The sequence below is a fragment of the Podarcis cretensis genome (genome assembly GCF_951804945.1).
Source record: "Podarcis cretensis genome assembly, chromosome: 1".
Classification (NCBI taxonomy): domain Eukaryota; kingdom Metazoa; phylum Chordata; class Lepidosauria; order Squamata; family Lacertidae; genus Podarcis; species Podarcis cretensis.
Window position 1 is genome coordinate 124,935,454 of NC_137170.1, and position 24,433 is coordinate 124,959,886.

A 24,433-nucleotide genomic window follows, 5' to 3' on the forward strand; every position below is an offset into this window, starting at 1 on the left:
GGCGCTCTCTCTCTCTCTCTCTCTCTCTCTCTCTCTCTCTGTGTGTGTGTGTGTGTGTGTGCATGTGTGTGTGTTGTACTCAGTTCTAGATGAGGACAGTGATGGAAACTAAGACTGTATCAATTCCTTTCCTGTGCGACTTATTTCCTGAAAATATCTAGTGAGAGCTTTGATCCGTTTTCAGACTCATTTGTTGTATTCTGTATAATGTTGGTTTTGACACCACATTCTTAGGGCTTTCTTCTTCTTCATATCTTCATTCCAGCCAATCAGGGATCATGTAGTGAATGTGAACGCTACAACACCAAACAGATTTGGCTACGTTCTGACATCGGAGATGGTGACAAATGAAGCTAATTTAGAGCAATGGCAGTGCTTCTTGGACTGACCATGTAGTTGATTCAATATCATGGAAGCCTAGTGAGGGAAATGCTTTTATCCTTTTCATAGCGATGCCTGGAAAATAGCCAATGGGCTATTTTATTTGTATTACGGCTTTAAAGACTGCTTCACAGCCAGGAGCTATTGAAGCAGTGTGCAGCAAAATACAAAAAAATACATAGCTTCTAAGAGCACTAGATTTGTGCAGCTGTTGAGGGTGGCCAACAGGTTTGCAAATAGTATCAGTGGCAACGAGCCATGACTGACAACCGAAAGCAGAGTACCTTATTCAAAGTCAATATTTCTGCCACTGGAAGCTAAGTGCAGGTAGATGACAGCACAAAGGCTGCCACGTGAACTTCCCTTTTCTTTATGACATGTCTAACAACATGTTGAGGGCTACAAATTCCCCTGCCATGGCTTAGAACAGGGGCCAGCAAGGTTTACCTTGCCTGGGATGGTTCACTGCCGTGGGGCCCCCTTTGTGGGCCGAATCACGGGTGCATGTGAGTGTGCACCTGCAATTTCAGACATGTGCACAGACGCGATTTCCGTGATCTGCATCTCCGCAGATGCAATTTCCGGCATCAGTGTCTGCGCAGGCGTGATTTCCGGCATCTGCACATGTTCAGACACGATTTCCGGTGCTGCGGAAGCAAGTCCCCGTGCCGTGCTGCGCCAGTTTAGCGCAGCACAAGGACTCGCCAAGTGGGTGGCTTGGTTTGGGGGTGGCCCATGGGCCTTAGGTTGCCTAGAATGAAAATGGCGGCCTTAGGTGGCTTAGAATGAAAATGCCCAATGTAGGCTCTGCTTGCATTACAAAAATGTTGGTTCCCAATAAAACAAGGTTATATTCCCACAAAGTATTAATTTATTTGCAACATGATTGAAGCCTCCACTTATATTGCGGACAAGGGAAGCAGAAAGGGCAATTCTATTAATGCTCGCAAGTCTGCTTTAGATCATTTGTAATGACATTTGGCCCAGGGGAAAGCAGCGAACTTGCTTTACATACTGATCCCTTGATCTGCAGTGTGCCTATTGCACTATCTGCCATTCTTCCTCAATTAACATTTCAAATGATGCTTGTTCCCCGAAGACAAGGAAATGTCAAGGAACAAAAGAGAGTGATCAGACTAAAAAGCATGGCAATGACAGCAGGAAGTCCTTTTAACTTTCTTTAAAAAAGAAAAGAAAAATGAAGATCATTGCCCTGCTCTCTGCTCCTCTTCAACCAGCTACACTAGCTGATGTGCCTTCTGGAAAGATCTCATCAACTTTCCACTGGCCACACTTCATGAAAAGCATTGCTCCCAAGGAAGTGTGGCCAGCAAGAAGCAGGTTGACTCTCTCCTCTGTGGGATGTGATATATAAGTAGCAGTCAAGTACAACATTCCTTGTTTTCCTAGAGTGGACATGCAGGGAAATGTTTGGTCCAGTCAGTCGAAAACGTTCTGTTTCCTCCTGACTGGGACATGCTTCCTTTTGCATGTGACTAGAGGTGGGCATGACCTTACCTGCCCAGGTAACGAAAGGGCAAGGCACGCAGCACACTTCCTTCTTTTTGACTCTTTTCCATCTTCCTTTTGTCGTGTGAACTGCAGTGACTGCTAGTCTGCCATCACTGGGATTATTCTCCCATATGGGGTAGATTCAAATGTATATACTTTTGTAACTAAGTCTGCCTTCAGGGATCCAACTGTGAACTGATGATGTGAGTAAAATTCTTTTATATACTTTAAATAAGATTGTGGCATCTATAGTCTTTGAAGAGGGATAAAAACGGAACTTACCAAGAACATACAATTCAGTAATGAATTGCATGATAGTGTGAGGCTTATACAAGCCTGCAACCAGCTATTTGCTGTGCTGTGTAAAGGGGACTGCACTCTAAGTAAAGGAACTTGCTAACACAAGTTAGGAGGGATATCAATACACAATATATCCTCTCCTGCCTCCCTGAACATTCCCACCTCTTCATAGCTTCCCACTGGCCACACTTGTATTCCCTCCAACATGGCTCCAACCCAAGTACCTAAAAGAATGTCTTCCACAATACCAACCATCTCAGACTATGATTGGCATATGTGGCCTTGCTGGTGCTGCTTCCCCTTGGGATTGCCCAGTTGGCACTGACTTATGGTGGTTCCCCAGCTGTGGAATGCTCTCCCTAGAGATGTGTACCTGTCTCCATCATGACATTCGTGTTTACACTGGTATTTGGTGGCTGGCGAATACTGCTCCTGGCAACCCTGAAATCACTGCATAGAAGAATGTTTTTAACTGTACAGTGGTACCTTGGTTCTCAAACTTAATCTGTTCTGGAAGTCCATTCCAAAACCAAAGCGTTCCAAAACCAAGGCACACTTTCCCATAGAAAGCAATGCAAAACCGATTAATCCGTTCCAGACTTTTAAAAACAACCCCTAAAGCAGCAATTTAACATGAATTTTACTCTCTAATGAAACAACTGATCTATAAAATGAAAGCACTAAACAATGTACTGCAGTCGCACAATCAATCAATCAATCAGTCAGTAGCTGAACTGGGTTCCACACAGTCACAAAAAAGGGAAAAAAAGAGCCACAAAACCACAAAATAAATAGCAAAAACAGACAGACCTAAGCGTCACACTCAAAACGGAAGCGTGGCACTCAAATCAGAAGTGTAACACTCAAAACGGAGCACGTTCGGCTTCCGAAAAAAAATCACAAACCAGAGCACTTACTTCTGGGTTTGCAGTGTTTGGGTTCCAAGTTGTTTGATTACCAAGGTGTTTGAGAACTAAGGTGCAATCGCTTTTAGATGTATTTAATTGCAAAAGTTTCTAGAATGTTCTGGTTTTGCTTCAAATTGAAATTGGGTATCTGTTTGCATACCCTCCAACATTTCTCCAATGAAAATAGGGACACACCACCCTGGGTTCCTTCAGGAGAAAGGGCAGGATATAAATTCCAGAAATAAAAATATCACGCCACTGTTTCCAATCAGTGTGGCTTTCACATTTATTTGCCTTAAAGACCGTTCCCTCCCTTCATTAAGTTGTGAATATTTAATTCAATCTGCAGAAGAACTCCCATTTTCATAAATATGTAAACTTACTTCCTCTCTATCTTTAATCACAAAAATATGCTTTGGAAAACATTTGGTACTTTGTTTTTTTTTTTTTAAATTTTATTACATTTTCCACAAAAAGAACAAAAAAGCATATTTTCACAAACATTACAAAAGAAAAATTTTCACAAACATTATACAAAAAAGAAAAGAAAACAACATAGACAAAAAATAAGACGAAAAAAGAAAAACGAAAAAGGAAATTTTGAGATAAAAATAAACTCACTTTCCAATTATAACCTTCAAAACCTTATTTTCCTTGCTTCCACCCGCCTCCCGATCTTGTATTCTATGTAATAATTAGTTCAGCAAGCTCAATTTTGTTCATTTTGACTCTTAATCCCTCCCTTTATACTCTTAATTAACTCAGTCACTAGAACCCCTTCTTTTCTTTTTCAATGTCCTCAACATTCAAAGATTTTACAGTGTTTTTGTAGATAGGCTTTAAACTTCTTCCAATCCTCTTCCACCTGCTCTTCTCCTTGATCTCGAATTCTGCCGGTCATTTCAGCCAGTTCCATATAGTCTATTACTTGCATCTGCCGTTCTTCCAGAGTGGGTAGATCTTGTGTCTTCCAATACTTTGCGATGAGTATTCTTGCTGCTGCTGTAGCGTACATAAAGAAAGTTCTGTCCTTCTTTGACACCAATTGGCCGACCATGCCCAGAAGAAAGGCCTCTGGTTTCTTCAGGAAAGTATACTTAAATACCTTTTTCAGTTCATTATATATCATCTCCCAGAAAGCCTTAATCCTTGGGCAGTTCCACCAAAGGTGAAAGAATGTCCCCTCAGTATCTTTACATTTCCAACATTTATTATCGGGCAAATGGTAGATTTTTGCAAGTTTGACTGGGGTCATGTACCACCTATATATCATTTTCATAATATTCTCTCTTAAGGCATTACATGCCGTGAATTTCATACCGGTGGTCCACAACTGTTCCCAGTCAACAAACATAATGTTATGACCAACGTCTTGTGCCCATTTTATCATAGCAGATTTTACCGTTTCATCCTCAGTATTCCACTTCCCATTTTCATAAATATGTAAACTTACTTCCTCTCTATCTTTAATCACAAAAATATGCTTTGGAAAACATTTGGTACTTTGTGGTGTTTTTTTTTTAGCTTAGAACTGAATTGCCACAGTAAAAAAGTGCAAAATCCTACATTTTTATGTTGCAATCTACACATTAGTCCAGAACATGCAGATCAGATCAATCCATATTGAAATTGGCAAAGATCAAATCATTTAAAGATCCCTAAACTCAGTACTGTCTTTCTTTCCAATTTCACAGAACTGATGCTAAACTTTTTAAAAGAAAGGATTGCCTCCTCTGGCAATTCAGGCATTTCCATTACTTGATCTCTAGCAGCAGCTGAACATTTGACACCACCAACCAAATTCTTTCTTTAATTAGAGTAAAAAACTACCAGTTCCTTACCTGCTAGCTACTATGTCTCAACTTTTATCCTGCCTCCTTTCCCACCAATTAACCATCTCCCTTTCCCTGGGTCTTTTTAGAACACCCAGCGTGGGTTGTTTTCACTTTGCTATTTCACTTTGCCATCTTATTTGAAATTCAGCTTTTAAATAACTATTAAACATCCAGAGAAAAACATATCATAACAGATGCAGCGATACATCCAGGGATGAATGAATTATAAATATTGAGCTGTTTCAACAGCCCTTCACAACTGCTTTTAAAAATCTGCTTATGCCATCTATAGCTGTGGCAATACACCTGCAATAATATTGTGGTCCTAAATAATACATTTGCTTCAAGATGTGCTCTTGCATCTGTTAGATATTTGAGGAGGACTTTTTTGTTTTTGTACTTCACATGTGGCTATACATATGTTTAAGCATTTATACAGCTGGATTCAAGGAGACATATACAGTACAGTGGTGCCCCGCAAGACGAATGCCTCACAAGACGAAAAACCTGTTAGCCGAAAGGGTTTTCTGTTTTTCGAGGCGCTTCGCAAGACGAATTTCCCTATGGGCTTGCTTCGCAAGATGAAAACGTCTTGCTAGTCTTGCGAGTTTTTTCTCTCCCCCCCCCTTTTCTAAGCCGCTAATAGCCGCTTAGCCGCTAAGCCGCTAATAGCCGCTAAGCCGCTAATAGCGCTAATCCGCTAAGCCGCTAATAGGGATGCTTCGCAAGACGAAAAAACCGCTAGACGAAGAGACTCGCGGAACGGATTATTTTCGTCTTGCGAGGCACCACTGTATTTTCTTTGAAGCTTTGTCTATCTATCTATCATCTATCTATCTATCTATCTATCTATCTATCTATCTATCATCTATCTATCTATCTATCTATCTATCATCTATCTATCTATCTATCATCTATCTATCTATCTATCTATCTATCTATCTATCTATCTATCATCTATCCACAAACAGGAAGTTGCCTTGTACTGAGTCAAACCACTGGTCCATCTCACTCAATACTGTCTGCTATACTGGCTGGCTGTGGTTCTCTAAGATGACAGAGAAGGGTCTTACATAGCCCTAACGGGAGATGCCAATGATTGAACCCATGATTCTCTGCATGCAAAACAAATATTTTGCCACTAAGGATGCAAGAAGACAGACGTTTCTGTTCTGGCCTGTATTAATGACAAATAGCACCTTTTCCACTTCGGTTTCCGTCAAATACTAAAAGCTGCCCACAATTCGGTTTCCGTCAAATACTAAAAGCTGCCCACTATTCAATGCAAGTTATGTACAACTTATAGAACCATTTACATGACTTACATTACGTTCATGTAAAGGAAATGTCAAAACAATGTAAAAATGGTCATTATTAACATTTGCAGACTTAAAAACAATTATGACAGGTTGTGTTCACTTGACAGATTTCCATTCCTGACCACAGATGAAGACACAAATTGCAGCAATTTCCACTTTCTTTTCTGTTTTGGTCTCCAACATCTCTGTCTGCCACTGGGCTGGGCTGTGCCCATGAATTGGGTATATTTTCTTTTAAAATGAACATGCATTCTTCATTCTAGTTTCAGAGCTCTGTCCTTAAATAAGAACAGATGAACCAATCTTAACTTTATCTGAGATAAGTTCAAGGCTGGTGAATTTGGTTTGGATGGTGAATCTGGTTTGGATGTTGCCTTGGGAGAAATTTCAGGGGTATCCTTTATTTAGGATTAAGAAAGGGATTGAGAACATAAAAAGAGCCCTTGTGGATCAGGCCCATGCATAGGGACCCACTCCCTGGGGCCCTGGTTGCCTGATCACCCACAAAATTCCCCACTAAGGGGCTGGGCACCCACAAGTTTTGGTGCCAGGGCCATGCAGGCTGCATGGCACCTACAGCTCCTGGCACCCACAGTCATGGCACCAAGTTGGCACTCCTGAGCCCAAGTCCTATCTAGTCGAGTATTCTCTTTTCACAGTGGCCAACCAGTTGCCTATAGGGAAGACCGATAATCAAAACTGCACACTGACTGAATTGTACATTATGGAAATATTTACAGTCCTGGCCAATAACAAAGTGAGGATTTGGCATGCGGAGTTACTTGGACAAAGGTGTGGGGGATTTTTTTAAATGTTTGTTCTTTTAATTTGTTCTTCCACAGTAGTATAATCACTAGGGAAACATGAGTGAGCATCACAGAATTGGAACAGAACTTCAGAGTGCTGTGGTGGTTTCTGTTTTTTAAAGTCTCCTTCCAACACTTCATAACTGCTACAGGCACTTGGCTAGTGTCCTCACAGCTCTTTCTGTTCCCAAAGATTGTGCTTGTATCTTCAGAGAAACAGTCTGTTTCACATTATTGCTTCCTTTAGTAGGCAGGAGGAATACTGGGCACGATCCAGCCAAAGGTTTACCCCCTGAGAAATAAAAGCAGAGTAAAACCCCTAATTGTTTTTCAGCCCTTGTGTAATATGAGGGCACAAAACTTGAAGAGATTGGCCTTCAGTACTTCAGTGATAAGAGTTTCCAGTTAACTTCATACATGGCTGGCTGGGGTGAGTGCTTATTGTTTTAGCTCTAAACTTTGTGAGCTGTTTAACCAAATGAAATAAATCTCATGCCCAATAAGCGTGGGATGCCTTTGCCTGGCACAACTGTGGCCCATCTTCTCTATGTGAGGGGCTCATGGGAAAAAAGCTGTCCCATGAGCCCTTGCAAAGGGTTGCTTCCCCTGGAGCTCAGGGCCATTTTGTCTTGAGAGCTTCCCACCCACCCACTCTCAGATTAGAGCCTTCCCTGAGCAATTTTGGGTTGGTTGCTGGTTGACAGGGGCAGAAATGTTTTCCGCGCCCCCCTCTCATTCTGATTGGTACTTGGGGTTTTCTTGTCTTCCATCAGCAAAATGATGGCCTTCCTTTGTTGGGCAAAGAATGTTGTTTGTATGAGAGCAGAAATGGCATTGGGCAGGATCAACCTAGTATAGGGGCCCCCCATAGTATAGGGGGCCTGAGGGGATGATTGACCACTGTGCCCCAAAGCTTGGCATATCTGTCTGGTAAGGAACTGCACCCTCGTCACCCACGGAGACCCCCAAATTTTCAAGTAGGGGGCCGGACTGTTAAGTTGTGGGTGAACATATCAGACGACACAGCGATTCTTCAAACAGCTCTTGTTTATTCACAGGCCAGAACTGAACTGAACTGAAGGGTTCAGCCAGCCTGCTTATATAGAGCTCCACTAGAACGTAACAGTAACCACTTTCTGTAACTATCCAATCACTGAACGTCACTTTCAATCCCTTATTTGCATATGTGGACCTGAGTGAAAACTATCTACAGTTTCCCCCTGCTGGCCCAGGGTGAGAACTTCAGTACATAACATGGACCCTCTCAAAATTCCATGGCAGCATGTGGGCAACACATCAGCCTGTCATGTGGTGTGTGCAACACCTCAGCACATCTCACGGCATGCAGATGTGACGTGAGCATGTCATGCGCTGCTGATAATACCAAGGTTGCAAGTTTGATCCCCGTTGGGGGCAGCTGCATATTTCTGCACTCCAGAGGGTTAGACTGGATGAGCCTTGGGGTACCTTCTATCTCTACAGCTCTATGATTCTACGATCCTAAATTAAGTGTATAACTATGTGCAGGAATGCAACTGAAGCTGGAGCAGCCTCCTAATTTTAATGGTCTGGGTAGTCTCAGAATGGTACTTGCCAGGTGTGCATAGCTTGCATCTCGAATGCTCTGGTCACACAGCACATTCATCAGGAGTCTAGACAGTAGGTAGCTATTTTCAGACATGCCTGTAATGCTGCTCTGGAGAACTGGGTTGCTTAAATGAATTCCCTATTTTCCTGAACTCTGGATATGCCAAGCTGTCTAGATGTAATTTGGGGTCTGGTGTGTCAATGTTTGCTTTTAAGAAATTGTCATTCTTCCAAATGCATTTTCTTGGTACGAAGCCCTTGAATGCCTGGCTCGGGAAATGCCATCGCTCAAATTAATTTACATGAGATGGGATGTGATGCAGCAATTTGCAAGAGAATAAACATTTTGCATCAGATGCCTTTCAATTACATCCTTCCTTAATGCTGTTATGGGGGTCCTCTGGGTCAGAGCCTCTCAACTTCTCTATTCTGTGGAACCTGGTCAGCCTTTTAATTGTCTAACCTTTTTGTAAACCATGTCCTCCAGATGCAGAAATTGAATATAATTTCCCTTTATTCAGTATTAATAAACTGTAAGCAATATCATTGCTGCCTCTTGGCAACCTGCCTGAATTAAATAGGTCTCATAATGTATCTCATATCTGTACCACAGAGCTATTTTAAAGCAATATGCTGAGCATGCTCTAGGTAACAAGAAAACTCCTTCTAATCCCTTTGTTGTATTTAAGCGCTGTATATTCTTACAGAGTGATACCATTTGTTAGGGATTCAGTGGAATAGGCCCCCTATGTGAGTAGGACAATAGATGTTCAAAGGCAGGTTTTCATGTGATGTCTCCTGTTGAATCAGGAGCCACCCAGGCATTGCTTCAGACCTCATCAAGCCTCTAGAGAGACAATACATGCACTGTTGCTGTTACTGGATCAGAAACGGCATCTGAAGATGAATCAAGAAGGTGGTTCACTTTCTGTAAAGGCAATACAAAAATTTTCACAGCCGAGTCCTCAACTCTTTTTATTATTATTAATAACTTTTTATTCAAAATTAAACAAAACATATTATCCAGAAATATATCATCCTTATTTCCCCTCCATTTTTCCTCCCTCCCCTCCCTTCCCCCACAGAACCCACCCACCCCCACCCCCTGACTTCCCTCAGTTCCAGTCTTTGATTTCTCTAAAAATGCTGTTTTCTGCATGTTACACAGTTGTATAGATCCTCAAACTATTTAGCTGATTATTATCAATAAAATGTTCGTGAAACCAGCCAACCAGTCAAAACCAGCCAAGGAGTCCAGTTCGCTTTGTTGCGTCTTCAAATACTTTGTAAAGAGTTCCCATTCATCTTTAAAGTCACAGTTATCCTTGTCCCATAGCTTGTATGTCAGGGTCCTCAACTATTTCTTATTGTGCTTGGCTTTCTTCAAGTTGGGCTGTGTCTAGAACTTGCCATTTAGGTTTTTAAACCGTTTTGTAAACTCAGTTTTAGAAACTGTACCTTTGAGTCCTCAATCCTTTATTACAGTGGTACCTCTGGATGTGAACGGGATCCATTCCAGAGCCCCGTTCGCATCCAGAAGCGAACGCAACCCGCGTCCACGCATCTGTGCGGGACGTGATTTGCTGCTTTCGCACATGCCGAGACGTCATTTTGACCGTCTGTGCATGAATGAGCGACAAAACTCGGAAGTAATGTGCTCTGTTACTTCTGGGTCACCGCAGTGCGCAACCCAAAAATACTTATCCTGAAGCTACTTCAACCCAAGGTATGACTGTACTGTGCTTTGCTTCACCTTGGTGAATAAAGAGCATGAAATTATGAGCTGAATAAAGAGCATGAAATCCACACTTGACTTGGAGTATATTTCATAAGCCTTAAATGACCAAATTCAAAGGTTTATGAAATATACTCCGAGTCGAGTGTGGATTTCATGCTCTTTATTCAGCTCATAGTAGTGAGGAAGGAATGTTCCCCCAAAATATCTGCTTTATATACATTATTTACACAATGGGCCACACATGATTGGCTAATTCCGGGATTCTCCTGTAGGCCAATCAGGTTGTGGATTCACTTCCACCTGGAGCTGGATTGGGTGGCTCCTGCGGACCAATCATACTGCTGCATTGTTCTAGGACCAATCAGACTGCTGCATTCTGAATCCTATTGTTCTAGGACCAATCCGACTGCTGCATTTTGGATCCTATTCAACTCAGTACATAACAGTTTATGATTTCTCTATTTCCTTCTGAGGAATAATAAAATAAAATGTCATTGATGCATGCGTGCACACACTTATACACAATGACAAATGGAAAAAGTAGTCCCCCTAAATGATCATTCTTGATTAACTGCCACCTTATTTTCACTGCCATGAAAAGAAAATTTGACCACTACTGGTGACACTCATGGGATTTTATTTCCCAGCAAATTTTAAACATAAAATTGAGCTGACCTTCCTGGTACTTTGACCAGTAAAGGGGCAATCTTTTCCAGTTTAAACTTCAGTAGATCCATGGGATGATCAGATGGCAACATGTCCTGTGGAATGCCATCTAATGGCAACACAAAGCAGGGCCTTCTCCGTTGTGGCTCCTACTCTCTTGATCACCTTCCTCTGTGTGAATCTGGTGGCAGTGACTGTTGGGTGCTTCTAACATTTACTGAAAAATCATTTGTTTGCTTGAGCTTTCCCTAGCGAATAACACTGATTCTACTGGCCAATACTATTTTTGGTATCTTTTTCTTTGGTGAAATTGTTTTATAACTTACTGCCATGTTCAGTCACATTTTCCTTTGTTGCAAGCTACCAATGAATTCTAGTGCATATGTGCATTGTCCTGTAAATCAATCACTTGAATCAATGAGGCTTCAACGCAGGAAAATTCCTTAGACCAAGCTAGCCCATTGGTTAATTTAACTCAGTTTTGTCTACCCTGACTGGCTGCAGCTATCTCTAGGATTTCAGACTCGGGGGACATTCCCAGCCCTAACCTGAAGACGCCGAGGATTGAACCTGTGACCTTCTGTGTGCAAAACAGATGCTGCATGCAAAACAGCTACCGTTTGCCCTTCCGCAAATGGTTTGGCTTATACCTGCTGTGATGCAATCTGGAAGTGTTGGAATGGACTGCACCACTTCAGATTGTAGGTGGGGGGGGGCGGGGGGTGAAATCTCATGTTTGAATAGTTCACTGCTTTCAGATTATTATTATTTTTTAATGTAGGGGAACATTCAAAGTAGGCATCAGGGACAACAGCCCATCCCATTTTGTGGCCTGAGGTGAAATGGGAAGGTTCTGTCTGCTGCCAAAGCCTTGCTTGCTTGGGGCTACACAGCCACAGCTCCCTGTAAGATTTTACAAGGTATCACGAGAAGCTACAACCGCACAAGCCCGGTGGTGTCAGATACCGGTGACACACTCACAGGGGCACCGTCCCATGGGAGTCCACCACCCGAGGAAGCTGCTGCAGTCTGCTTCGTGGGTGGGTCAGTCCTGGCTGGCATGCCCTACTGATATTCAGCTATGGTATAGTCCATTCTACCACCTCAACATTCTCCTGCTTTGTGATGCTTACCTGTGCAGACTTTAGCCCAGACTTTAAAGCAGTCCACTTGGGCCTGGGTGCCGTGGATTGTAGGAAGTGTGGCAAAAGTAATACGAAGTCAAGCTCTTTCTTTTAACTTTGGCTAGTCCTGGGAATAATTCAGTAAGCACCCCATGATAAGATAAATATCCCTTCTATGACTGTGGAGCTTTTAATTGCCTCACCAAGTCAGCATATGTTGGAAACAGCAAGAAATAAATTGAAAGAAGTGGAATTTTGTAATGCTCCGTTGTCTTATGTGTTTTGGAAGCGCGCAATAAAAAATGACAAAAAGTTGGACACTATGAAGAAATATATTTTTGACGATTTCTGGTGGGAATTAAAATGAAAAGTAACTGTGTTTCATTTGGGCAAAGCACCTTCAATAGCAGCACACACACACACACAGTCTCAATCTGGAGCATGTGGGTGTATGAAGACTCAGGTGAAATCTACACACACATAAAAACCGTTCTAAAAATGCTTTTTTAAAAAGCGTTTTTTAAAATATCTAGAATTTCCCATAAGGCTCACCATTGCCATCTAGTGTCACATTGCATATTGCCCTTAAAGCACACTTCAAACGTTTTATTTGCAGCTGTATAGCTAAGAAACTGTCCATGCTGTCTTCCATGTTCATGGGAGCTCTGTGAAAATGGGTGGTTTTTCTTGGGTTCTATGTCAGACTGTGAAAGGGACATGTTAAAGGGAATGTGGCAGCCACCACAATGTGCCCTCAGACCAGTAGTGGCTGGTGAGCCATGGGACTGGTGGAGTGAAAGGCAGGGAGCCAAACAGCTGGTGGAGCCATAGCCAATGGCTTGTTGTTGTTGTTGTTTAGTCATTTAGTCGTGTCCTACTCTCCGTGACCCCATGGACCAGAGAAGTGTGCATGCACACGAAAGCTCATACCAAGAACTAACTTAGTTGGTCTTTAAGGTGCTACTGGAAGGAATTTTTTTATTTTGTTTTGACTATGGCAGACCAACACGGCTACCTATCTGTAACTCTAAAGAGAAGAAGAAGAAGAAGAAGAAGAAGAAGAAGAAGAAGACCAAATGGATAGCAGTGGTTTTATCCAACTCTTAGCCCCACCCCAACAGGTGATCAGTGAGGTTAAAGCTGTTGCAGATATTAATATTGTGCAGTTTGAAGGGACTAGATGCATGAAAACGGTCTTATTTTGGGAATGAAGCATTGTCCAGACCCATGAAAATGTTGTTGAAATTTTACTAACAGAACTCTTTAAAATAAAACAAAAACATCAAATGATACATCCAAAAATATCCATATAATGTATTGTGCTGTCCAGCACAGACTCAACATCTTAGAAAATATGAAATCATCCAAGCAGACCTATAAACAAATGTCTCACTCCATAGCTTACATTCATGCCTTCATTGGCCTAAGACTGTTTACTGTTCCTTCAGGATAACTTCATTTACATCCTCACTCCATTGAATTTGAGAAACAAAGGCTCAAAGGCGGCTCCCTTTCAAAATGGAGATTTGCAACCCAATACCTCTCACATGATCTAAGGTTACAACACTCGTATGTTAGCTACCAGAGAACAACAATCAATTAGTTAATCAGTAACCCTGTAAGAGCTCAGAGTCCTTAGAAAAACTCCTGTGGAAAAACCCCAAAGTTAGCAATATACATTTAGCCATTTCCCATATTCCACCTTCTTTAATGCAATTTTCATTTCTGTGTAAGTTAAATCAATGGTACTTAACAGAAGCTAAACATGGCAGCCCTTTGTTTTATGAGTGTATGCTCATGCACAGCTCACTGCTGTATTCTGAGACCTGTGAATCGAGTCTCTCTTGTTCCCTAAATTATGTGTTTGCTTTGGTCGTTTATCTTTTACTCTGTTTACTCTGCTACTGTGGCATTTCTTTGAAAGGCATAAACAACCAAACTTCCCCATATTTCTCCACCAACCATCTTACCATCAGTGATGATATTTCAATTCTGTCAAGGGTTGGGTGAGCCAATCCAGGTAGCATCACTTCTTAAAGGAAAAGATGCTTATCAAAAGCTATACACAGGAGCTCAAACAACTGCTGAGGACTGATAAAAACTAAGGAGCTGTGGACACACACACACACAGAGTTGGTAGGATAACCTATTTGGAAACTGTCATCACGGGGGGCGGGGGAGGAGAAAAATTTCCAATTGCATCACATATTGATGCATTTGGGGAATAGAAAAGAGGAGTCTGAAAGGAGATATGATAACCATCTTCAGAAGGGTTGTCAAATGGAAGAGGGAGCAAGCTTGTTTTCTCTTGCTCTGGAGGGTAGGTCTTGAGCCAAGTTACAAGAAAGGAGATTCTGACTAAACATCAGGAAAAACTTTCTGACAGGAAGAGCTGTTTGACAGGGGAACAGTTACCCTCAAGAGGTTGTGGACTCTCCTTCCTGGGAGGTTTTCAAGCAGAGGTTGGATGGCCACCTGTCATGGATTATTTAGCTGAGATTCCAACATTGCAGTTGGCTGGATTTGATGACCCTTGGGAATTCCCACCTCCCTCTACAATTCTATGATTTTGCTTGGTATGCAGAAGGTACAATCCCTGGTATCTCTAAGTAGGGCTGGGAGAGACTCTCATTTGGAAATCCTGGAAAACTGCTGCCAATCTGTGGGGCTGCAGTGAGGAGACTCTGGGAATCACAGCATGTTGCAAAAGATGCAGACTGCTGAAAATCAGTGTGTGTATTTTTTTTTTTTTGGGGGGGGGGGTTAGATCTTTAACATCAGTGGCCTTCAATTCAATCTCCAGTGGTGCTTTAGAGAGTGGTAATGTAAATCCTTTGGCCCATGTTGCATGCCTCTTGAAGCTTAAAATGTCACTGCCGTGTTTAATGGAGCCACATAAATTACTGCTCGGAATGAAACAAATGATGTATGTGTAATCTCTAAAATCCCATTATGCACACTTCCTCAAAAATGCTGCCAGCATTCTCTACTGTCTATTCTCTCTGCATCTGTAGAGGCCAAATTCTCTCCTAGTTGGAATGAGTTGGCCTTCTCTCCTACCTCCCAAATGACCATGCAAGCCACCCTTCTGTTTTGAAATCAAATCCTTTGTGTTCCCAAATGAAGCGTGTTGAGGCAGACCCTCCACATGTCCCTCTTTTCCAGGGACAGTTCCAGAATTACAGAAGCAGTCCCAGTTTCTGATTTGATCCTGGAACGTCCCTCTTTACCTTAAAGGTAAAGGTACCCCTGACCATCAGGTCCAGTCGTGACCGACTCTGGGGTTGCGCGCTCATCTCGCACTATAGGCCGGGAGCCGGCGCTTGTCCGCAGACAGCTTCCGGGTCACGTGGCCAGCGTGACTAAGCCACTGCTGGCGAGCCAGCGTAGCACACGGAAACGCCGTTTACCTTCCTGCTGGGGAGTGGTCCCTATTTATCTACTTGCACTTTGCGGTGCTTTCGAACTGCTAGGTTGACAGGAGCTGAGACCAAACAACGGGAGCTCACCCCGCTGCGGGGATTCGAACCGCCGACCTTCCGATCGGCAAGTCCTAGGCTCCGTGGTTTAACCCACAGCACCACCCGCATCCCCTCTTTTCCTTAGGACTCCCCTATTTCCATCGGATCAATGTTAGAGGGTATGGAATTGTGTGACCCCCAAGCCAAGGAGATAAGTAACTATGCAACCTTTAGAAGACATCTGAAGGCAGCCCTACATAGGGATGTTTTTTAACATTTAATGTTTTTATATATGTTGGAAGCTGCCCAGTGACTGGGGCAACCCAGTCAGATGGGTGAGATATAATGATGATGATGATGATGATGATGATGGAACAGGACATCCCTATTTTTATTGGAGAAATGTTGGAGGATATGCTATCAGCCTATTAAAGAGCAGGGAGACAGTGGAATAGTATTTGCACCAACCTTAAATAAACATGTAAATTTTACTTCCTCTTACAATGGTCGTACTTTTGAGATTCATGCCGTGAATATGTTTCATCTTCCACATGTCACTGTACCAATAGATATGTAAGGCTATACTTTGTATCTCAAACATTAAGAATTTTGCTCCTCTTCCCTTTACTAATTAACCCACAGCTAATTCTCCCCTGGTCTCCTCCCTGGCCCAAATAGGACTAATTTAGCCAGCTAGCCCTGGTGATCATCTAATACTTATTGGACGGATTTCCCCCCTAAATTGATTTTTTATTTTATTGTTATTCATGTTTTATACCGTATTTTGTGCTGTTTTTTTTGTAGCATCAATTAAGTGTTTTAAATTTCTTGTTAGCTGCCCTGAGCCCGGTTTTCTGAACCGGAAAGGACGGGGCATAAATAATAAAAATTATTATTATTATTACTCCTAGGAGATGTATGATTTAGTTGAGATTCCGGCATCGCAGGGGGTTGGACTAGATGATCCTCGGGGTCCCTTCCAACTGTACAATTCTATGATTCTGCGAGATGTGAACAATATTTGCACTGATAATATGTGTAAAAATCCTCATCCACAGGGGAAAACAAAAACAAAAAAAACCCCTCTCAATTCTTTTTCCAGAGGATGGCAGCCCAGTTTCACAAAACTGCCTTCCCCACAAAACAAGGCAATAGGATTCAATAGCTCAATTCCTCCATGCCCACGACTTGCCATTAGCCAGTACTCCTCCTCTTACTGCCCCCCTAAGATTCAGAGTCTATGATTTTGCCAACTCTTTCCAGAACCATCAGTCAACTTCAAAACCTGTCAGGTGTCATTAGACGGCACTCAATGTTTGCTATATTCGGTACGGAAATTATTTCTTTTTTATCACATTAATTACATGTCAAGCTGAATTGCCTTTTATTAGTCTGTGCAAATAATCAGGCAGTGACGGAATGCAAGGAACGTATTTATAGAACAGTCCCAAGTAAATGGCTGTGGGGTGTGTTTGCGTGTAATAAAATGTAATATGACCTGAACTCTGCTGTGCTAGCAATTACTCTGTCTGTTTCCTAAAAGAGGAGATGTTATTCCCACAGGTATATCTAGTCTGCGAAACGGGAAGTCGGCACACTGTAGAGTTTGTTTATTAGCACATCAGCATTCAGTGGGGAGGCAGATAAATAAGAAATCATTGACAGGGTTTTGGGGAACTGAGACTTGTGCAAGGGGGAGACAAACAGAATGAGGACAAAGTTGGAAGAAGCGTGTTCTAGGTGATGCAGGAGGAATTAAGAGAAGTGGGAAGCAGGAAAAGAAGGACTTTTGCAAAAAAAGAAAAAAAAAGGAGGGCAGGAAAAGGGAGGGAGAATTTTGGCACAGGGACGCCTACCGAGAAGAAGAGTGACTGATTTGATTCTGAGCAACATCTTCGAAACAGCCTGGAGAGAAAAATAGGTAGCAAGAGTCCTCCTGCCTGCTTGTTGATCGCCCACGAATGTCTTTAACCAGCTGTCTGGTGATGAGAGGGAGAAGAGGTTCTGATTAACCACGTTGTCTTCTGCATATCCTCCAACATTTCTCCAATGAAAATAGGGAAGTTTTAAAAAATGTTTTGCTATGTTTTTATATATGTTGGAAGCTGCCCAGAGTGGCTGGGACAACCCGGACATTTGGGCAGGGTATAAATAATAAATGATAACATTATTAACATTATTATTATAATACCGCATAGAGAAATGATCCCTGATACTAAGATGAGGGATTCCTTTGGAATGCAGATAGAGAGAATTGATAAGAAGAATGCTCTGTTGTGACTTTGACGGAAGTGTACAATAGATGAGCTTTCCTGTGTTTTGGCTCATCTTCCTTTTTTTTTCCCTCCCCCCCTTTCCCCCTTTTTTTCTTTTCCCTTTTCTTTTTTCCTTTTTCTTTCCCATGGTGGCTTATGTTTTATGCCATGTACTTTGATATTTTTTGTAGGTTTTTTCATCATCATTATTATTATTGAGGAATTTTCTTTTGTTATTTTGGTTGTCTATATTTATATGTATTTGTTTAAAGCAAAATAAAGGTATTTTTAAAAAACAACATTATTATTATTATTATTATGGAATAAAAAAAGGTAAAGGGACCCTTGACCATTAGGTCCAGTCGTGGCCGACTCTGGGGTTGTGGCGCTCATCTCGCTTTATTGGCCGAGGAAGCCGGCGTACAGCTTCCGGGTCATGTGGCCAGCATGACTAAGCTGCTTCTGGCGAACCAGAGCAGCACACACGGAAACGCCGTTTACCTTCCCGCCGGAGCGGTACCTATTTATCTACTTGCACTTTGACATGCTTTCAAACTGCTAGGTTGGCAGGAGCAGGGACGGAGCAACGGGAGCTCACCCCGTCGTGGGGATTCGAACCGCCGACCTTCTGATCGGCAAGTCCTAGGCTCTGTGGTTTAACCCACAGCACCACCCACATCCCCTTATCATGGAAGAGGACATCCCTATTTGCATCAGAGAAATGTTTCAGGGCAGGGAGTTATGCAACCCCCAGTTCCATGTGTTGAACTGAGCAAGATAGCAACTTGGCAAGAGCTGCATATAGCTGCTCTGCCTTTGAGTGCAGTCGGCTGCTGTGACTTAGCTTTCACCGCTGCTTGCCAATTAACTGTCAGGTGGAATTCGAAGTAATGATCAGAGCCCACAAAGACTAAAATTGCTTTGGCCCAGGTAGCCTCTGAAAAGCATCTTTTCAAATCAGATTCCGAATTAGACTTCTCTGCTTAAGTGAAACAAGAACTTGGCACTGGCGATAGTCAAAGTTGTTGGCAGCCAAGTCTTTTCTGACTAGCAGGCATCGGTATTTTGCTCCTGCTAGGATTTCAATGAGATTCGATCAATGTGGGTGAACTATGTATTAGTGCAGTGAAAAACTCATGAAATAAAGCTATCATGCTTAATTCATTCCATAGGAGGTTCTACCTGCTGCAGATGCAAATTGCTATGCTCAGTCCATCTGTAATATATTGGATGCTGGTTTTGTATTGCTGGTTTCTCAGGCTACACTTCAGTGTGTGTGTCACCACTCAAATAATACTGTTTTGTCCCAAATATAAGCCACAATTGAATATAAGCTGAACCTTTAAAATTGGAGGGGGGGGGATGAAAAAATAAAAAAACCCTGAAATATACTCAGAGTTGAGAGTGGATTTCATGCTCTTTATTCAGCTCATAGTGGTGAGGAGGAATGGAAGTTCCCCCCAGAATGTCTGCTTTATATACATTATTTACATAATGGGCCCCACGTGATTGGCGAATTCTGGGATTCTCCTGTAGGCCAATCAGGTTGCAGATTCACTTCCACCTGGAGCTGGATTGGGTGGCTCCTATGGACCAATCAGACTGCTGCATTCTGGATCCTGTTGCTCTAGGGCCAATCAGACTGCTGCATTCTGAATCCTATTGTTCTAGGACCAATCAGACTGCTGCATTTTGGATCCTATTCAACTCAGTACATAACAATACCCGAATATAAGCTGCTCTATTTCTGACTGCATACTGGGCAGGGGGCGGGGAGCCGTTACTGGCGGCCTTTCCCCTTCCTCGCTCTCTCCCTTCCCGGCCTTAGAGGAGACAACGGGGGACTATGCATAGGGTGGGTGCTGCTTTGCGGCACTCCTGGCGCTGTTTCGGAGGAAGAGAGGGGAACTAGCCCCACTGTATATCAGGGGGGTTGTGTGGAAAGAGTCTCTTCCTTTAAATTCCTGGGAGTTTACCTTAGTGAAGACCTCACTTGGAAAAACAATATAATTCAGGTGGTTAGGAAGGCCCAACAGAGACTCCATTTTCTCAGGGTCTTGCAAAAGAACAATGTTAAACAACAATTGATGACCTCCTTCTACCCGTCCACAATAAAAAGTGTCCTCTCATATTGTATCACAGTGTGGTACGTTGGCTTGACAGCCACAGACAGAAAGTCTTTACAGAGGGTGGTGAACACAGCACATGATATCATGGGCTGTCCTCTGAGCCTGCTAGATGACATTACAAAGGATTGTTGCCTTAGGAGAGTGAGAAAAATTCTCAGGGACGGTTAACACCCCTGTCAGCACCTCTTTAAACTTCTACCCTCGGGCAGGAGATATAGAAGTATAATCAGCCATACCAACAGGCTAAAAAACAATTTCTATCCGGGGGTTTGAGGCTGCTGAATGGAAAATAATATAGTGCAACTGACTTTTGGGGTTGGTGTGTTGTGCGACAAGCACACAGAGTGCAATGAGAATGAGTGTTTTTTTGGGGGGAGGCTTGGTTAATTTCATTGTACACAGGTTGTACATTGATAATAAAGGTATTATTATTATTATTATTATTATTATTATTATTATTATTTTAACACTCCTAAATGCATACTGCAAGGTCGCGAATTTAAGCTGCACTTTAACTTTTCACAGTTGGAATTTGGGGGGAAAGTGAGATTTGTATTCAAGCCAATACAATATGTGTTAATCATGTTGATAATGCAGTAATCTGAGCATCCTGGACCCTGCCCCATACTTCCCCTTGCCCTCCACCAAGCACCCATCAAGTGTAACAAAAGAGATATTTACATTTCCCAGTTTCTCAGCCAAGTTAATCACACCCTTTTGTCTTCATCTGGGTTTGTTACCTGGCACTCAGGTATCAGGATGCCAGGAATGATCACTCATATGTCTATATGAATTTCTTAATTTTTCCCAGTGAGCCAGTACATAGATACATTTATCAGTGAATTCTTACATTTGGTATTGTGCAGCAGAGGACCTTTGAATAGATAGGAAGAAACTGTGATGAGGTGTTTTGTGGGGACAAATCACAAAAGTCACAAAAGTGATTGTGCTGATTTTGGTAGAGGGCTGCATATACACAATATCTGCTGGAGGGGCAACCCCCCCCAACCTATACATAAATTCCTGCAACAACAGTGAGTGTCCAAATGTAGTACAGCTGGGAATGTCATATGCATCTGATTAGTGCCAGAAATATGAGGATGAATCACTTATCCACAATAGATAGTGTCTTTATTGTAAACATCCACTTGGGAAACAATAGGATTTTGGACAAATAAGATGACTGTGGGATTTTCAACAGTCTCCACATTTAGATTTTTACTAGGACTGTGCATGTGCCCCCCAATCCAATTCAAAGTAGATTTGGTACTTTGGGACTGCCCAGATCTCAAAAAATCAAAGAAAATTTTAAACAAAAAAAATCTAAATTGTATAATCTGATTTTAGAGTCAGAAACAAAGGATGAACTGGTTAAAGCATCCATGATTAGATGGGCGCAAGATATTGGGAAAAATATTATGTTGGAACAATGGGGAAATTGTGGAAAGAAGATATGAAATTCACTATTTGTTATATATTGAAAGAAAATTACCTCAAGATACAACATAGATGGTATTTAACACCTGAAAGAATAGCAAAAATGAATAAAAATTGTAGCAATATCTGCTGGCGTTGCAAAACTGGAAAAGGTACTATGATGTATATATATGGTGGAATTGTTTAAACATCATACAGTTTGGGGAAACAATATATAACGAAATGAAAAAACTGTTCAGATATTCATTTAGGAAAACACCAGAAGTTTTTCTATTGGGAATAGTACCAGGAAGTCTAAAGGAAGAAGACAAGACATTATATTTACACGCAACAGTAGCCGCAAGGCGAAAAATTGGAAAAGTGGTATTATAGCAACAAAAACAGAGTGGCTTGCCAAATTATTGGAGTATTACAATATATCCAAAACAACGGGAGAAATCGGAAGGATCTCAAAAGAGAAGATAGACAGGGACTGGAAGGTGCTTAAAGGATACTTTCAAAACCATATTAAAAAATCAGAACTCCTATTAGAATAAACAAGTTCCGTTTTAAATACTCAAATACTAAATAAGATGGATAACAATGTGTAATAGAAAAAGAAGCATGAAATTAGGTTAAAGGTGTGTGAAAGAACGCAATAGAAGTGGAAAGAAATTGCAATTGAGTAGACTGGAAGTCTAACACAAAGGTGGGGTGAGGGGTGGTGGATGGTGATGGGAAAAGGAATTATCTGTGGGACTGAGTGTAGGTATGTATGAACATTTTTAAGGATTGTATGAAATGTATGTTTGTATGCTTGTATATTCACAATATGTGTGTGTATTAATGCTGAATTATTTTAATAATAAAAACTTTTTTTAAAAAAAGGAACAGCCCAGATCTGATAAAGGATGATCTGGGGCCAGAACTATCCCAGATCCAGGCACCAAGCCCCTTTGAAGGCTTTGCAAATTTGTAGCTGCTATTTCAGGGTTTTAATTACATGAGATGTCCTGGGAGCTTTTCAATGGAAGGGCAGTATGCAGGTATACTAATTTAATAATCAGCTACACTTATACACCTAGTGTTGGTGGCAAGGAAAAAAAAATAGGTATAAAATGAGAATTCTCTGGATGCCAAGATGCAAATCTGGGGCAAGTAAACTTTGGTGAGAGAGTCCCAGCAATGATTTAAAATCACAAAACATGTAGCAAAGTAAAATGTGGGAATATAGGTTGTAAAACCTTAAAAATGAGCCCTTTAAAATGAGTTCCAAAGCATAGAAAAAGACCATGTGTTTCATAAGTTTGAAATGGTTTACTTATAAACTCTCCACTCCAAAGGTCAGATTCATGTGCTATTCCATACAGCATTCAGAAAACACAGGCAGTAAAACTTGGTTTAGTTACAGTGGTGGAAGTTCCTAAATCTTTGGTATAGGAACTCAAGAAGGGATTGTAAGAGCCATGCTCAGTCCTTTTTACAGAGTGATTTTCTTAGGTTGATTGAAGAACAAAGGCTTGATTACCTTCCTTACAAGGTGAGTGGAGGACCTAGCTTAGCCTGGCAGGACAGCTTACTTTATGGTGTTAACTCTTCGTGTGTTATTAGACTTAAGCATATTGATTATATGAAGCTGGTTATCTCACACCTGGGAGCTTGGATTGGTTGGAGAAGCAACTCTTCAACACAAAGAGGTCTGTCATTTCCCTATTTAACTGTTCACTGAACACACAGTTGTCACGTCACACATAGAGCTACTTCTCTATTCGACCCAAGAATATCCAGGCAGAAAAGCTTAGATCAAAATGTGGCAAAGGGGAGATGAATTTCAAATCTGTTTTTCAGTGCTAGTTGGAAATGGGTTGCATAGTAAAAGGAGGATTATAACATTAACCTTCCACCTGTCCCCACCCCCCTTCAAAAAAAGTGGGACGATTAAATAGAATAAATGGTAAGGTAGCACCTTTCCCGCAGGTAAAATGTAGGAAATCCATGAATGCAACTGCCTTTGTGAGCCATACATAAGAAATACTGGTTTTGGAAACCAGACGCTTTTAAAACAGGATTGGGGAATCTGTGGCCCTTCAGATATTGTTATACTGCAGCTTCCAATGGCTATGCTGACTGGGACTGCTGGGAACTGGAGTCCAACAATATACTGAATGTGTTAAGTTGTGGGTGAACATATCAGACGACACAGCGATTCTTCAACAGCTCTTGTTTATTCACAGGCCAAAACAGAACTGAACTGAAGGGTTCAGCCAGCCTGCTTATATAGAGCTCCAGTACAACATAACTGTAACAACTTTCTGTAACTATCCAATCACTGAACGTCACTTTCGATCCCTTATTTGCATATGTGGACCTGAGTGAAAACTATCTACAGTATCCCCCTGCTGGCCCAGGGTGAGAACTTCAGTACACAACATAATGGTCACACGTTTTTCATGTCTGGCTTTAAAATGCCGCCAAGTTAATTATGCCCTGTCTAAACAGCAAAAGCATATTGGAGTTGCTTATTTAACAATTTCATGATGACACGAGCCGCTTGCAAAATATATTTGATTTGACAGCAAATTTACGGCACTGTCTGCAGAAAGGATGGTCCCCCCCTTTCCCTTTCCCTTTTTTGTATTCTGCTCCTTAAAACTGTGTTATGCGTTTGCTAGCCCAGAAATATTCAGATTCGACATCTGCTATCCCACTTACATTACTGCCTAATGATGAATGTTTGTGCGACTTGTTTACAAGACTGGTATGAGGAAATAAGGAGAGGGGGGGAGCTGGAAACATAAATATTTGAATGGAGCTAGTTGTGCATGGAATAACTGACTAATACAGGTGGCTTTCACCAAAACGGCTCTTAAAGTCATGATACCTGGGAATATCTTCTTTTAAAATGCTATCCCATAGTATCTCTCCAAATCATAGTAGACACATCAGGTACAATCCCTACTTGCTTTACCTGTTTCCATCTTGTAGAGAGGAAGCTG